General features: G+C 41.3%; 1 protein-coding gene across 3 annotated transcripts in view; it reads right to left on the bottom strand.

The window, feature by feature from the left end:
• PIK3CA (phosphatidylinositol-4,5-bisphosphate 3-kinase catalytic subunit alpha) overlaps nucleotides 1-12,981 on the bottom strand; it is a 74,082-nt gene extending 61,101 nt beyond the window's left edge. For all 3 annotated transcript variants that reach the window (XM_075003651.1, XM_075003649.1, XM_075003652.1), the window contains exon 1: nucleotides 12,676-12,981. The gene's annotated coding sequence lies outside the window, so the exon portion shown is untranslated. The remainder of the gene's footprint in view (nucleotides 1-12,675) is intronic.
• Nucleotides 12,982-13,456: the final 475 nt, after the last annotated feature.

Below are 13,456 nucleotides of genomic sequence, written 5' to 3'. Positions count from 1 at the left end.
TCCAGGACAACAATTTTTTCCCTCCTCCTTGTTACCTTTTAGTTAGGTACTCAAACTGTCATATCGGTATCATGTCTCCTCTCAGTCTTCTCTTCTCTAGAATAAGCCCTCCTCCCCAGTCTTCTGTCATAGGTCATGTTTTCTAGAGGTCTAATCGTTTTTCTTGTTTATCTCTGGACCTTTTCCAGTTTGTCCCCGTCTTTCCTGAAACGTGGCATCCAGAGCTGGGCACAATATTCCAGCTGACACCTAATCAATGCAGAATGGAGTGGAAGAATTACTTTTCCTCTTAATACATCCTAAATGAGGTTTGCTTCTTTTGCAACAGTATTACAATGGTCACACATAACCTTTCCACAGTATGCCTTATTAGTCAGTAGCTTTATATTCTGTATGTGTGCAACTGCTTCCTTCTTGCTAAATGGAGAACTTTGCATTTGTCCTTATTGAATTTCATACTGTTTAATTCAGCTCATTTCTAGAGTTTGTCTAGACCACTTTGAATTTTAATCCTACCCTCCATAGCACTTGCCACACTTCCTATCTTGGAATTGTATACAAACTTTCTAAGGGTACTTGCTATATCATCATTATCTAATAATTAACAAAGATAACTAAACAGAAGATTTATAACTGTACCCAACATAAAGCCCTCAAAACATGAACTTGGTGACTTCTGCTGAAACGTCTGCCTTGGGCACTGATAGAGCTAAACTCCAGTCCCCAGTCTTAACTGCAAGATTTACCATGAATGAAAAGTGTGAGAAGGGGTAGCAAAAGTAGCAAAACAATTAACGGTTTTGTGACTTTCCCCAAACCGGCTTAGACAGACCTGCCGACGGTGCACAAACACTTACAAGCCTACCATGAATTAACTGAATAAAGAGCAATCCATATCCTGATTATTTATATTAGCAGCAATATCACTGTAGCACGTCAGACTTCTCCATGGAGCAAAACCCCATTGTTTTTGGTGCTCTGCATAACAGAATGTGAAGGTCCTTGACCCCAAAAGCTTGCAAATTGAAGTACAAAAGACAGATGATTACAGACATAGGAGTACAAGACAATCAGACAACAGGGATCAACATGATAGTGTTAACTGTTGGCCACTGATGTCCTGGATACATTTTTGTTGGTATCACAGAAAAGGGGAGAGTTTAAGAAGGGATTTGAAGGATAAGATAGCTCTAAAATTGCTTAAGGAGGGGGCTCATCCACAGCGAAACAAGCAGTATCGGAGGAAAGCATATAAGTGCCTGTTTGAAAAAATGGAGGCTGGCAACACAATAGATGATAGGTAGAGTAGGGTAGGCTGTAAAGGCTTTGAAAAAAGAAAAGCAGCTTATATTTGGTGCAACAGAGAAGCATGATGCTGTGGAAGGATGCAAGGAGAAGGGTGGCATAGTCAAAACTACGGGCTCAGAAATTCATCTTTGCGGCAGCATGTGAATAGATCTGAACAGGGTTAGGCTACATTTGTCAAGGCCAGAGAAAAGACTATTGCTGTAACAGACACACAAGAGGAGAGCCTGCACAAAAGTTCTAGGTTTGTGGATAAAGCACAAAGGGGTTCTTATGGTATGCCTGTACTTATGGGGGGGAGGGGGCATTGTTCAACACACTGTGATCGATCTTCTGGAGATCAATTTTGCCACATGTGTAAAGACATGGCACCAAAGATCTCTCTGGACTCTGACATCAACCCTGGTACTGCACACTATTGCGTGGAGTAAAGGACATCAGCGCAACCCCAAAGAGCTCTGATCTACATGAGGGAACAAAGTTTGATCCTAGATACGCAAATGGCATAACTAAAATTGTGTATCTGGGATCAACTGTTTTCAAGTGTAGACCAGGCCTTAGATGCAATGCAAAAAGATTAAGAAATAGCCTGAATGCAAGGACTAATAAAGCACAGACATTATGTTTGCATATTTGTGCATATGTGACATCTCCGGTCCCAGGTAACTGGTGAAAGAGAAGGGGTGAGACTTCTTGTTCCCTCTCTTAACAAGGATGATTGACAATAAGTGGAGGACTATAATGGAACTGAAGCACACAGCAGTTACTCCTTTTTATATGCTTTCATTCTCTTCATGATACTGTAGTTTCTTCTGAGGGACCCTTTTGTTCTGTTCAGACATGAAAGATGACAACACTCAGCTGGGATTTTCAGAAATACATTCAAGCTGTTCTAGCAAATTACAAAACATGTTCGGCGCTTAATGGGTCAGATAGCTCCCCCAGTGTTAAGGGAGCTCCAGGATCTCAAGGAATTCATATTTTGAAGGAACAACCTTCCTATGACCAGGCCATTCCCACAGTGGCAGTGAAGTTTTGAGCAGCAATCCCCAAAAGAGAAGAGGTAGGCAAGCATAGAGCTCAACTAAATAGAATCTTAAGTGTGGAGAAGATTTGACAGTAAAGGGCTCTTTAATTTATCAAAGGCATAACACGATCCAATGGCTAGAAGTTGAAGTTGCATAATTTTTCATTTTATCTGCAGCATGACTTTAATAGTAAGTGTAATTAAATATTGTAATAATTTATCAACAGTTGTGGATTCTCTAGCATTTAATAGAAGACTGGATGTCTTTCTAAAAAATATGCTCTACTTTAACCAGAAAATATATGGACTTGATGTACAGACTGAGCAACATTCTATTGCTGTGTTACACAGAGGTCAAATCGATCAGAGATGACCAACCCCCAGCTCTTTGAGCAATGAAGTGCAGCTCCTGCTCAGAGCCGCAAGCTTACCACCACTCTGTGCATTCGCCCCAGAGCCTGGCGGGAGAAGCACATAGTGGTGGCAGCTCCAGTGAGTCCCAGGCATTGGGTTAGGGCATAGCTGGGGTTGCCTGGCTCTGGGAGAGGGGGACGGGGAGGGCACTGAGCTATATATTTCATACTCTTTGCACTCTATCCACAGCTATTTTGGATCTTAGTCCCTAATTGGTCGGTCATCCCTGAACTAAATGAAAAAAAAAAAACGGAATAAGCCGAGCTACTCTCATTCTTTCCTGGTGAGCTGGCTGTCTTGGGAACACAAGAGAAGTAGTGGGAAGGCATTGGAGGCCATCTCTAAAGCACTCATTTAGCCTGCGAAGTAAGGAGGTTTCCACCCTAACTGAAAGTCTCATTTCAGTTTTAGCCTATAGTCCCAGATAAGCCAGCTAGCCCTCACTGAAAGCACCACTAAATTCAGATGAGTGAGTTGTATGTGTGATACAGACTGGACGAGGCACAACACTTGAATAAGAGCTTATGCCAACCCTGTATAGATGATAAATCCTGAGACGACTTCTCTCTGACATATCCAAAACAAAAGCTAACCAATATTTGAAACTGAATGGACTTTTTCCCTGTCTTAGCCTTCATAAAATTAAGTTTGAGCTGGACATTAAATGGGACAAATCTTCTTCCTAAGGGAAATGTGTTCCCCAAGATTCTGGAGCTATATGAAGGGGATACTCTTCTTAATTAACATATGCAAATTGGTTAGAGGTTTTCAACATAGTCAATGCTATGCTGACAAATGTCTGTTTGAATGTCACTAGCAATATAAGCGATTTTTCCATGTTTATACTACTATGGAGGAGCTATTTACACTAATCATTACTTCTTTATACCAGTATTTTGAGAGAAGAAAGCTGTTGAGAATGAAGGAGCAGAGATGTTATCTTTCAAAGACAGCACATACAGCTACGTAACTAGTGGGCTCTAAATGCTGAGACTAGATTACATGGAAAAAAGATCTATGACTAGAGGAAATTCAGAGTTTTGAACAATTTTATTTTACATTTGCAACACAGGGCAGTAAGTGAACAAGACTACTTTTCTTTGAGAGGAGCTTGCTGTACTATTACAGTAACATAAGCAGGTGGGACTTTTAGTATGTAAATAGGACAAATACATCATCTTTCCGTATCCTAAAGAGGGGGAACTTAATATGGGATAGGAGCTTAAAATCATCACTCTCTAATGTATCCAACAAAATTTAGGATTAGTATAGGTAGCATTCAATTTCAAGTGGCAGTAGGCTTCTGAGTGAAAAGAAATTGGGAGGGATGGTGAATTAGACCTATTTTACATTGGTTTAGATGAATGTAAACTTCTGAAAGGCTTAATTCACAAACATCAATGGATAAAATTCTGAGGCTGCTACAAAAGTAGAATGTTCCTCAGCAGAAACCAGGGCTCTATAATTAAAGGCGCCTTCCTTCATAAAAGTATTACACAGAAAATATCAGTACTCCCCCCACAAAACATTTTTTAAACAATGCTGTTTAGTAGGCAAATATTTGCAATTCAGTTTTATTTTTATTTTTTATAAGTCTTCAGATACAAGAAAGCCTCAAATGTAGAACACCCTTTGCAGTTTTGGGGTAGGTTTGTTTTTGTTGGTTTTTTTTTTGGGGGGGAGGGGTAACAAGAAGACTAAAAGGCAAAATAAGAAACTACTGACAATTTCACCAAGTTGGGAATTAGACACTTGGGCCATGTCTACACTAGCCAAAAACTTTGAAATGGCCATGCATGCGGGCGGCTGCGGCGCTTCGAAATTGACGCGGCTCACCACCGCGCGGCTCATCCAGACAGGGCTCCTTTTCGAAAGGACCCCGGCTACTTCGAAGTCCCCTTATTCCTATGAGCAGATGGGAATAAGGGGACTTCGAAATAGGCAGGGTCCTTTCGAAAAGGAACCCTGTCTGGACGAACCGCACTGTGGCGAGCCGTGTCAATTTTGAAGCGCCACGGCCGCCCACATGCTAATGAGGTGCTGAATATGTATTTCAGCGCTTCATTAGTAAACTCTGAAATGGTCATTTGCATGGCCATTTCGAAGTTTTTGGCTAGCGTAGACATAGCCTTAGTAAGTTAACAAAAATTATGAAAATCAAATTCCAGGAGTTCTGAGGATTCAAGTTAGAACACTGTTTACGGAAGCTTTTGGTTGTGGAACAAGTCTCACTACAAGCAGTTTAACCGAAAAAAAAAAACCAAAAAAAAAACCCACAACCAAAACACTCCACTCATATACAAGTACTAGAATGATGGAGATCCATCCTCTAACTACTTTCAGTAGTACATTAGTAATGCAACCGATAAGATGGTACAAAAAAGGACATGAAAACTAGAGAAGGTGAAAGAGGAATTGAGTCATTATTGTGCCAAATCATTTGACAATAAATTTAAATAGCTAGCTGCTACTAAGGCAGGTCACTTCTTCAGATGGCAACAATGAAACACTCCAGAGCATTGTCCCCTGTAAGTGGAGGGCTGGTTGGCCAGTCAGCAGATTCAAATGCCAGCCAGCATATTAGACAAACAGCGCCACCCTCCACAGCACAGCTAGCAGCATGGTTCTGTTGGTGGTGCACATGTGCCCATGCCTTGATGAACGTATCAAAATTTATTCCACAGATGGATGGGAAAAAATAGCATTGAAACACTGCTTCAGGGTTAGAATAGCGTACATAGCTCATGCATGAGGAAAAATGAGAATAATCTCATCTTCTATTAGTTCTCATTTCATCCTTCCTTGTCTCCTGCTGGATGTTATGCTGCCTGTCTTTGTAGGTCAAAGCTCCAAGGTTTACCTCCGCATTTACTTGGACAAAGGCTTGATGCGGGGGGATAACTAGGTCAGTACTTTATACACAATTTCAACCCATGTTTAAGAGAAAACCAAAAATGTTGTTAGCACAGTTGTACTACATTAAAGCTAAGTAGCTGCATTACACAGGGGGACATGAATCTGTGTTCACCTGATAGTCCCCAGCAATACCTGGCCTGAGGAAGTTAATGAGCCAACCAGTAGATCCAACTGAGTGATGAATCCTGGTCACATGTCACCTGGGACATGCTGCATGTACATTAAGAAGCTGCATTACAGGACAAAATTAACACAAGCTCTGATTTTTCATTTAGAGTTTGATTTTTCAAACCACTTAAAGTGGAAGTATTTTAAAAAAGCGCAAACCTATTCTCTGTAAAAACAAATTCAACCAGCAGCTTAGGTTTAGGCATTTGTGAACATATGTGTCACTCAGTTCTTTGACCATGGCAAAAATGCATAACATCTCATCTCTAAATATTACTGTTTTATACCAATAGGCACTCAAACATTACAATAGAAATCTGTTTTAAAAAGTTTGTGGTCAAAAGTGGTGTTAGTGCTTTGCAAACTTAACATTGTTTAATGACAACCAAAAACCACAAACATTCTAGCAGTAGTACAGGCTCAAAGTTAAACGTTGATTTGCCTCGCCACAAAAGCCTATACAATCATTTTCACAAAAACAAACAACATAGCAAATGATAAGAGCTTATAGGGATAAAGAAAAACACACTTTATGGAATTCACATTTAAAAAGCTTACTAAAATTAAACAAATTTCAACACTTCGTTTTTTAAGAAATCCTTAATAAAACTATTTATCAAGAAACAATTATTGAAATAAAGCCTGTACATTTTCCTTTTATTAAAACCATACAAGCCCTTTACTGAGTTAAGGGACCAAGCAACACCAGGTAAATCTGCTAGTATTGAAAAAATTTCAGTAGGTATTCTTCCATTTAACAATGCCAACCAAGATGAATTTTTTAAATCCCAACTAATTTTGAGTTAATTGCATTGAGTTACATGCAATTAAGTGATGGTCCTACTTTCCACCCATGGCCAGAACTACCCTCAGACTATCATGCCAATATTTCAGTGCTCCCATCTCCCCTACACTGATAGATGCTTCTTGATGCTGTGCACAAACTACTGTGAGAGGGAATCAAACTCAGGCTGAATTCATGTTGTTGCTGCTGTGCAGAAAGGTTTGTCAGCTGCTTGGCCCAAGGCACACGTGATAAATTAATTCAAGCATTCACCATGGCTATGAACACTGGTTCAGAACTTCCCATTTTTTATGAAGTCCTACATTGTGTTCTTATGAATTCATAACCCTAATTTATGATATGCTGCACTGCAGGACTACTAGTCTCAGTTAAAAAAAGGAATTAGAAAAACTAGCTGAATAGCCTGAAATATGGCAGCAAATTTCCTCCATTCTACAGAGAAGAGTATACAATAAACTAATTTTAGAATAATCTTCATGGAGTCATTGATATTTGTAATCAAGCTGATTTTGAAAAGCCACTACACACAGAAAGACAAGTCTATCTAGAAGGAAGTATGATGTAGATTAGAGTTTCCTCCCAACCTCTCCTGTGAGGAGGGAACAGCCTAGAGCAGTGAGACACGGCTACAAACAAATTTAGAATTCTAAAGCAGCTAAATGCTGGAACAACTGTTAAGTGCCTTAATTTGGGTACTTAGGGTATGTCTACACTACCAAGTTTTATTGCCAAAAACCTGCCTTTTGGTGACAAAACAGTGAGAGTGTCATACTGCAATGCCACTTTTTTCCAGACAAAACACCCAGTTTCAGCAACAAAAAACTTCCAATCCTACAAAGAGTCTTTTTCCCCTCTCTTTACTGTCCACACACAGCCAGTGTAGACTCTTGTTTGTTTGGTTGACAGAACCTGCTTCTGCTAGTATCCCACAATACCTGCCCTGACGGCTCTGCTCTTTGTTTTGATTTTTGCTGCCCTGCAAGCATACAGCCCTCCCCTTTCAAACATCTGGGTCTGGCAGTAACTGAAAGCTGAGTAAGCAGCTCTGTTTAGTGAATAAATAAAAATCAAATATTTGGAGTGCTCCTGTCTGCCCTGCAATAGAAGCACAGGGACAGACAGACTGCTGCTGCAGGAGGAGGAGGACATATTTCTGTGTTGCTTTGACATTTCTAAGCATTTCTATGAGCTTATAGAACTACTCATGACGACATTCCCAGCAGCTGGAGATGTTGTGGGAGAACTTTTGGAGGTAATCCCAAAGTGTGCAGGGATCAGCTCTGCGTTTCCAGAGTGCATTGCTCATGTTCTTGATGATGGTGCTCCAAAATGGACAGCATCTGTCGACACAGGAAGCAAGTGTGAACACCTTCTGGCGATTTTTGTTTTGTTGACTTTTGGGTGTGGACAGAAGTTCTGTCAACAAAACTTAGTAGTGCTGACATAACCTAAGATTAAGCACAGTGGCTTATCTTCTCCAACTATACAAAGAATAGTGTTAGGATAAATTATGATAAAAGTTATGCTTTAAGAAGTGCAAATATTAGAATACAAAAGAAAATGCTCAATATTTCTATATCCTGGAGAGTGACAATGGAAGCATCTGTTGGACATTATTCTGTAGAAGAGATCTTTCTTCTAAGTGGGAAAGGAGGCATTCTGTTGGCTAAATATTATGACCAAGGGGCTCAATGTTAATTGGCATTTTACAGCAAATTTATTAGTCAATTCATCAAGCCTTCTATATTTGAAAGAAGTGTTAACAAGGACTGTGATTTTACAAGCTTGGTGATAATTACAGCTCTTCGCTAAAACAACGCCTTCACACACAGAAAAAAAAACCGCGTCAGTCTGTTTTCTTCTGCAAATAAGTTCTCATACATGGGTCTGTTTTTCTGTGTAAGTGCTTGCTTTGACAATGTGTTCCTGTTGTATTTAAAAAAAAATTAAGCAGTTCAAAATGTGTGTGTTCTTCTGCCTGACTTCACTGAGCTAGCTCCAATTTTGTGTTGGCATAAGAAAGGGTGAGAAGGAAAAGCTGGCTGAATCCATAATCAGTGCTTGACCCAGCTATTCTTAATTTCAGTATTTGGTAGAGGTTCCCCTTCTCTGTAGATTCTAAATATTTTTATGGAAAATGAAGAAAGAGAATTTTGAAGAGATAAGATCATGCCAAATTAAAATATTTCCTAAAAGCTTCCTACAGAAGATGACCTATTAAGATACCCACCATTTCCCATTATGAACGATGTGATTTGACCACTCTTCTAGGATCTTGATATATTCTGTAGCCAATACTTAAGGCAGAGATACAAAACCTATTAGTTGTTAGGAATGAAGGAAAACCTTAGAGTTAACATACTGAACAAGACAGAGCAGATCCCCATATCATCTCCGGCCCTCCCACAGACTTCCTGTATGACTTTGTGCTAGTCAGTTCATCTCCTTGTGCCTCAAATTCTCATTCACGAAGTTGTGGAAATTTCCCTTCCTTTCAGCTGTGTTGTGAAGATAAATTTGTTGATGTTTGTAAGATGCTTGATTATTAGTATAACACAGTCCTTTAATTACCAGACAGAAAACTGGAATAAGCTGAATTGATTTCTGTAAGAATTGTTTTGGAAAAATTGAGTCTTGCATACAAACTATTAGCCTGAAGGAAGTTGTCTGACAAATGTATAAGATGTCTGAAAATTGGGTTTAAGCGGAGAAAACGCTGACAGACAACTACAGCAAAAATATTAGAAGTTGTATTTTTAAAGTACATACTTCAAAGTACATATTAAAATTTGTGGAGGAGTTATCAGGAAAAAAATCCAATCCCACCCAAAAAAAAGGTGATTTTCTTCAGTTAAGTGGAACAGCAAGCTAACGAAGTGGATACTACTTGAGGTGAGACATGACAGCTGACAACACTAAATCATCATCAGAACGGTTTATATTCCTACTAGCACTTTTCAGCATCATCTTCGTACAGGAGAGCCTGCTTCTCTTCAACTTCTAAAAAATGGCAATGATTATTCTAGGCCTAAACAATGCAGAGAACTATAATTTAATTAAATGCTAAGATCACCTGCAATATAGTACAACTGAGCAATTTAAAAAGCAGATATAGCTTACTCCCAGAAATGCATTTCTGGACAGATTCAAATTCATGGACCTGCTATTAGATAAAGTAATGAAGAAATAAGAAAAATGAAATGAAATCACACAGACATTAATCCACTATCCATGTTTAAACAATGATTAGATTTCATTTGCAAAGGGAAACACATTCTACTTAATGCTACTGATTCTAATCTGAAAAGAAAAAAACAAGTGCGAAATGTTGCATGCAAGTTAAGAATGCAGAGATGAGCAGATCTCTGCAAGTTTCATAGACAACTAAAATAAAGACTCAAGAAAACCTTAGGTCCACCCATCTCAAACTTGACACAGCATAAGCCAGCAGTCATGTAGCACTTTAAAAGACTGACAAAATAACTTGTTAAGTGATGAGCTTTCATGGGACAGACCCACTTCTTTGGATGTGAAGAAGTGGGTCTGTCCCATGAAAGCTCATCACCTAACAAGTTATTTTGTCAGTCTTCAAAGTGCTACATGGCTGCTGGTTTGTTTTGTTAGAACACAGACTAACACAGCTACCTACCTGTTCCTACTCCCAGAGTGTTCTGCACACTACTTAGGTATTTTGCTTTCTCAATAAGGCTTAACAATCCTAAAACATACTGCGTAATTTCAAAAATTCTTCCATAGCTTCCATCAGTTTCAAAGATGGTTCCATTAGGGCTTGTTTACACTGACACACTACATATGGATTGCAAAATAAGCTACTTCAGTGTTTCTTAAACTACATTCCACAGAACACTGGCGTTCCATAAACAACTCACAGGTGTGTGAGAGCATCTGACACTTTTTTGATATGATACACTGACAGTATATATTTTCTGCTGTTAAAACCAGATACAATGTTACTTCTTCATTGCTATGATACTTGATTAAATTACTTCATTTTAGTTTTGCTGTATATGTAGCTGTTTGGGTTTTTTTTGTCTGACAACAATTTTTTGAAGAAAATTTTCATAGGTGTTCTGCATAAAACATTATTGTTTGGTGTTCTGTGGGCTCTAAAAGTTTAAGAAACTCTTGAGCTATGCCACAATACTACCCCATTTGGGTACTATTTTCAAATAAAAATATTCCAGAATAATTACTCCACTTCCAAAGAATCCTCATTATTCCACAGTAAAGTGATTTATTTTATTCTGGTCAATTTCCCCATGTAGATAAGTGCTTAAAACTGGCAGTTCATTTTCACAGGGACAGTCTGCTTACCCTCTGGAAGTCTACATCCAACTGATGAAATCTGCACTGAGTAGAAGGACTGATCAAAACAACATTACATTCAAAGATTCTAAAACCACACAGTAAACTTACAAAAGCAAATGAAGTAGTTTCATATCAGAGGCTACTGATGCTGACAGTCTGTGAAAATTTAGCTTGCTCTAATGAGCAAAAGGGAACCATACAAGGACCCACACACACACAATTTTTCCATTATTTAGCAAGCACACCTCATTCTGCAGCAGGAGGGAAACCCTTTAATGCATCAGGGTACAGCCACTTTTCTGGCTCCTTCAGTGCCTCCTACTGAGGGTCTGACTGTATTTTTCATATTTCAACACTCCATCTGTGACCCCACAAAGTTGCAAGACTTCCTCCTGGCACTAGCCAGGAAAGCCACCTGCCAGACAAGGAGAAAGAAGCTCAAAAGAGGGGTGCTGTGTGAGTTCAGAGCCTGTTTCTACAAACTGGTTGATGCATGTCTCCAGCCAGAGTTCCTCTCAACAGCACCCAAACACTCCTTTGAAGAGCCATGGGACCGTCCAGGTTCTTTGCTCACAAACCCCATTTGCAAATCCAAGGCTACTGGTTGAACCCAGAATAGAATTGAAAAGCAGCTAACAGAACATGAACCTGACTTCATTCTCTTTGGTTTTAAATACTACGAAATCCAGATCTGTACCCAAATCTGTTTACAAAGGAACATGCTGCAACAAAACCAGAAAAAATGGGGAACTAAACCATAGCTCAGTTAGTTAATCCAGCGTTGTCTGCTATTAAGAGGTCTGCATTCTCATTTAGACAGTTCAGAATATTTGAAAGCTCATTTGGACTACCCTGGTCCAAGTTTCATAAGAGAAAGATGACAAACTGAGGCACTATTATTTGCATTGTAGTAGCACCTAGGAGCCCATTATAAACCAGGAACCCAGTGCTAGACAACATGCATAACCAAAAGAGCCACTGCGACCTCGTTAGCCACCAGCCTGAGCGATGAGCTACATAACACTACTACAAATTAATCGCTGCATTAATCTGAAGAGGACTATTAAAACTGCAATTGCACTATTTATTTTTCACAGCCTGTGTGTACATTTAGCAAGGTATAGGATTTGAAGTGAGACACCTGACTGAATTGATTTGTGTGCAGCTCAGAAACAAACACGCAAGACACATTTGGAAGAGTGATAACTTGAGCTCACCACAGACTTAAGTGCCACCCAAGTAACAACAGACAGAGATAATGGTTTTATTTTTCTATTCATCTTTAAAGCAAGAGATGATATTTTCCCATGGCCGTATTCTTAAATTAGCCTGTAAACTCTTCAGGACAGGGATTGGGTCTGTGTTTGCACAACAGAGTCAGGAGGCTGACAGAAAGCTCTGGGCACCATCCTGTAAATACCGTCACCACAGTGACACTTATCAGAAACTGAAGAAACACGGCGGCGAGGGAAAACAAAAAAGAAAAAACAACCCTGCATTATGAGGAACACTCAAAATTAGGGACCCGTTAAACCGCAGCGCCTGACCCGTTTGCTATCCCCTGGGCTCGGAGGCTGATCGATCCCAGACCGGGAAGTTGGGGAGAGGTAGTAACAGGAAAGCAGAAGAGCCCTGCCTGATCGCGGGGAAGCTGCGGGGGCTCCTGCAGGGAGAGGGATCCCTCCTCCCCCACTCAGCACCGGTGACTCACCTCTCGCTCACCGGGTCGTTCGGTTCCAGCGCCGAGGCACGAGGCAGGGCGGGAAAGGCAGCCCCCACCGGTGGGGGGGGGGGGAGGCGGCCAAGGCCGGGAGCTGAGGGGGAACGAAGAACACCGCCCCCCCGTCCACCCCGGCCCTGAAGCTCCCCCCGCCTGGAGCCTCCGCCTCCCCGATGGGCAGCGCCCAGCGGGACCCGCAGCCCCCCCACGGACGCCCCTTCCTGCCACCGGAGTCCGGCGCTTCCTCAGAACAGCGGAGAAGGAGCCGCCGGCCCCAGCCCTTCCCCGGCCCGCCAAGCCCCTCAGCTCTTGGGAGAGCCGCTTCCCCACTCAGGGAATAACAGGAAGGGAGCGGGGCTGACCCCGGGCGCGCACGGGGCGACCCACCGGAAGTGAATAGAAAGAGCGCGGGGAGGGGGAGCCGGGAGCGAGGAATGGTCAATGCGCATGCGCTTGGGGCGAGCCGGCCGTGCTACTCTGGCCCGGCTCGAGTGATGGAGCCGGGGGTACCCAATGCTCTCCTGGCGTCGAGTTTGCCCTAGCATCTCCCTGTTCAAACTCCTGGAGGGAGGGGCAGAGCCAAGGCCCCAGCAGTTCTTAAATACAAGAACACCTCACTGCATACATCATCAACCCTCCCCTGATGTCATACCCTGATAACATCAGCAGCAGAGGAAATGGGATTGCTGTGGGCTAGATGGCTGCCCTTGCCGCCAGTGGCTACGCCCCGGTGACTGTGTCATAGTGAATGCCCCATTGTGTGCATTTGCCA

The sequence above is a fragment of the Carettochelys insculpta genome, chromosome 10, assembly GCF_033958435.1.
Source record: "Carettochelys insculpta isolate YL-2023 chromosome 10, ASM3395843v1, whole genome shotgun sequence".
NCBI lineage: Eukaryota > Metazoa > Chordata > Testudines > Carettochelyidae > Carettochelys > Carettochelys insculpta.
The sequence above is the reverse complement of the archived record's forward strand: the minus strand, read 5'-3'. Positions and strand labels throughout refer to the sequence as shown.